The sequence below is a fragment of the Etheostoma spectabile genome, chromosome 15 (genome assembly GCF_008692095.1).
Source record: "Etheostoma spectabile isolate EspeVRDwgs_2016 chromosome 15, UIUC_Espe_1.0, whole genome shotgun sequence".
Taxonomy (NCBI): Eukaryota; Metazoa; Chordata; class Actinopteri; order Perciformes; family Percidae; genus Etheostoma; species Etheostoma spectabile.
Genome location: NC_045747.1, coordinates 11082406 through 11086641, shown reverse-complemented (window position 1 = coordinate 11086641; position 4236 = coordinate 11082406). Strand labels below are relative to the sequence as shown.

General features: G+C 37.3%; 1 long non-coding RNA gene across 1 annotated transcript; it reads right to left on the bottom strand.

The window, feature by feature from the left end:
* Positions 1-2450: 2450 nt before the first annotated feature.
* LOC116703703 (uncharacterized) lies at positions 2451-3737 on the bottom strand. The gene is made up of 3 exons (XR_004335484.1): positions 3404-3737; positions 3009-3105; positions 2451-2906 (listed from the first exon to the last, which is right to left on the bottom strand). It is a non-coding gene; the product is annotated as an uncharacterized LOC116703703 (long non-coding RNA).
* Positions 3738-4236: the final 499 nt, after the last annotated feature.

The following is a 4236-nucleotide window of genomic DNA, read 5'->3' as shown; positions in this document are numbered from 1 at the left end:
GTACACTTATGTGCAGCATTTTTGCTTGTGTGCTTATGCATATGCCAGTGTGATAAAAGCATAACAACAGCAAACAGAAATTATTAAAAAGTCTCTCTCTCTGTGTTCCATATGCATATAAACTTCAATATACTGTCCTTGTGATTCGAACTGGAAGTGAAAATACCTATAATATCTCTAAGCACTAATACAGTGTTTATGTTTTATTCATGGGCAGTCCTGCAGGTTACTACAGCATTGTGCTGCCCATCTGTGTACCATAGGAAGCAAGGGACTGAATCCAAGCAACTCAGCCCCTACCTGAGTCAGCTCGCCTTTGAACCACACAATGTATGCATATGCAGATTTGACTGGTTGGTTTGGATGATGATTCTGTGAAATACTGTTCCGTGTCCGAAGAATATCACACAAGGTTATCAAAGACATGCAAAAAGCAAGCTGTCTGTTTAGGAGACAAAACCCAACAGTGTTTGGATGGGGGACTAGTAAGAGCTTTATGCACCGGGGAGGATGAAAGGACTGGTTCCATACTAATCTGGATGTAGCAAGGCTTTGTTTCACTACAGTAACCCTGAGTCAGTGTTACCGGGACCAGCTACAGTGATGCTTTGAACCATCTCATGTGTATCTGTATGTACATGCAGACCTCTGGGCATAATTGCTCAGCTGGATTCATTTTTACAAAGCATCAGTCAAGGTTAATTAATCATACGGTCTGGTGATATCCCCGATGTAATCTTTTAATAACTGCCGTGTGAGTACATCTTACTGATTTTTGAATGCAGCACTGTTTGCTTGCAGCTGTCTGTTGCTGCAGCAGCAGATAACTGTAGGCGACCTTTAGTACACTCCTGAGTAAGCATAATCCTTGTGATGAACTAGAGATCCGTTAGGGACAACACAACTAAGTGTCTGGGTTATTGCAGCCCCTCTAGCTTTCCTTAAGCCTTCTTATCCCTGATGCTGTTTGATCAGTGAGTTTTGTTTCCTGACTGCTCATAATACCTTTCACAATGGAGTGTGATTGGTAACTAATTAGCCAATATATAATTATTATTTCCATCAGAGCATGGAGGATTCATCCATAATTACAGCCCCGCCCATGTTAACTTTTGTTTCCCCCCATGTCATACTGTACGCTGTACATGTATGATTGCATGTGATGAGTCACCCTCTATACCCATCCACCCATCTATCCAGCCCCTACCTTGCCGCTTATGTCCCCTCAGTGAAACTCCCTGAGAGGGAAAGCTCTGGGGCCTTGACCATTCAGTCACCCTTTTTTCACTGGTAGTACAGTAACACTTTCATACAGTGACAAACCAAACATGAGCAACAAAGCCTCTAACCCCTGATACACTCTCCTCTTAGTACTCAGTCCATCTGTGAGGTAAAAAAGGGGGCTTTTTCAAGGTCACTGCACATTTAGGGAAGCTTAAAATAGAATAAGACATTGATTAACCGCAACTCTCAGCAGATCCCAAGAGATAGAGAAAAGAGAATTCAGCCTGTACCCCTGTGTGTTTGTGTGTAACTGTAATTACTACCATACATCAAGCTACGGGGACAACACATCTTTTAAGTACTGTAACATATAATGTTATGATCAGAAGGTGATGTGTAAGGTACTTACTGTTCCTTTATTGGCTTTTTTTAATAAATCAGAGTGCTATGCTAGTAAATACAGAAATCAACCAGAATAAAGATGCATTTATTGTTTTTGCATCACTCAACAAAAGTTGAGGTGTAATTATGTAGCTTATGTACCTCGGTGTTGTAGGACTCGTGAATATTTACTGCCCCCTTGTGGTATAAAGTTGATACTCCAAGTGCAGCGTTGCCTTCAATGGTTAAGTATGATAATTAAAAAACCAAGCAGTGAAGACCAGGGGGGAAGTAACAATTTATTTAAAACTCATTACAATAATTCATAATTTTCAATATTCTTGTTCCATTTAATATTATTTATATTTAATTCATTTAAAACCAAAATCAATGCAACTGCATACTTAAAAGCAGAAAAGAAAAAGTGTAAGATCTTTGAATTTGCAAATGTAAATGGTGATTAAAAAAAATAAACATGCTGCTCGTTGATTATGCAGCGATGATGAAGAAAAGACATGCTTACTTAACTGATTGGATAAATAAGAGCTTACAACTCCCATAGAAAAAACATACGTTATACAGTATGTGTTGCATTTATGTCATGCATTATATAATAGCAAATATTTGATATAATATACAGTAAATGTTTAGTTTATAAATATACTGTATATTTATATTAGACAATATACTTGTTAGTACAAATATATTTATATTAAGTTGTCTCAAAGTTGAGAATGTGGTACCTTTTCTGACATGTTTTCAGTCCACCCCTCCTTTTGTCAAGCCATGCACTTAATATTCTCAGTAAGAAACCACCCAGTCATTTTGTTTTGTAAAAATTAATGTTTATCTAAACACAATTACCCAAATTAATATGTTATCTGATTGACTGAGCATATATCAATGAATAGACTTAAAGTGACACATAGACAACATCCGGTTTCCACCTAGATTGTCTAATTTTTCTGTGAAAATAAACACATGTCATCAAAATGATTTAAAATGTTTGTGATAACAGCACATAGGGCTTGTAGAGAATATATCTTCTAACATTGTGTGTGAGAGAGAGAGCAAAGCATCATGTGATGAAAATGATTATTTAAACTTGATCTTAAAGGAGCTGCCAGTAAATGTACCACATAGCCTGACTGTGAAAATACTGTATATCTTATATATAACATAGACTAAAATTATTATTATTACTAGTATTATTATTGTTATTATTATTATTATTATTATTATTGTTATTATTATATTTGTGTATAATTCATCATGTTGGGCGTTGACTCCACGTCAGTGTCCTGCAGAAAGCAATGCAATTGCCAAATCAAAGAAAATAAAAATTGCATTGTAAAATTTAAATACATATATAATAAAGCATAAATAGAAAGCTTTCTACTTACTGGTGCAAAGCACCTGCTGACCTTGTCTGGGCCAAAACCGTGCCTGTTCACCAAAGCTACGGCTTCACCTGTCATGTCAAAATGTTGGATGGCAGCTCTGGAGACAGAAACAACAAGGAATAGATACATGAGCCTCTGCACAGAAACAGCAAAGTTTGGTTAAAGCTCACTTTCCAAGCAGCAGACATCAGAAGTTGTGAAGTTCAGATTGGCCCTTCAGATTTGGGATGGAGGTGGAGGGTGAGGGGAGCAGTTCATAAAGTTACTCCTAACAGCTGTCCAAACAGTACCAATTGGCAAAATGAAACTGGAGACTGGAAATTGGAAAGCGACAGATATTTCTCTTTGGGCTCAGTTATGACTGCAGAGTGACAGAGAGCAAGCAACAGTCTCACCTCTCATTCAACAGCAGCATTTGCCCTTCATTCCCATGATCGTCAGGACCACGATCATTAGAAATCCATCCATTGTGCATTTCCCTAATCCTGGAGAAGAATTCACAGCCATTATCAGTTGGGCATAGAAAAACCTCAGGGTGAGTGCTTCAGCTCATTATGGTATTGCTTTTTACAATATAGTTGTTTATGACTACATTTTTTTTTACAAATCTGTGCTTATTTTTATCTCACCTGCACATTATAGTTCCTCTTTCTAGCTTTTATCATGTTTTATTACTGTGGATTTCTTTTCTCATTTTGTTTTCATAATTTTGCAAACATTGTGCAACCTGTGGGTTACTGTAAAATACTCACAGGCTATACATTCATACATACATACATACTTTTACCCACACATGCATATATACATCCATACATAAATACACGTACGCACGCACGCACGTAAATGTATACACAGGCCGAAAGTTGGGAACCACCTTCTCATTCAATGTGTTTCCTTTATTTTCATGACTATTTACATTGTAGATTATCACTGAAGGCATCAAAACTATGAATGAACACATGTGGAATTATGTACTTAACAAAAAAGTGTGAAATAACAGAAAACATGTCTTATATTCTAGTTTCTTCAAAGTAGCCACCCTTTGCTTTTTTGATAGTGCTGCAAACCCTTGGTGTTCTCTCAATGAGCTTCATGAGGTGGTCACCTGAAATGGTTTTCACTTCGCAGGTGTTCTTTGTCAGGGTTAATTAGTGGAATTTGTTGCCTCATTAATGGAGTCGGGTCCATCAGTTGTGTTGTGCAGAAGTCAGGTTGATACACAGCCAAC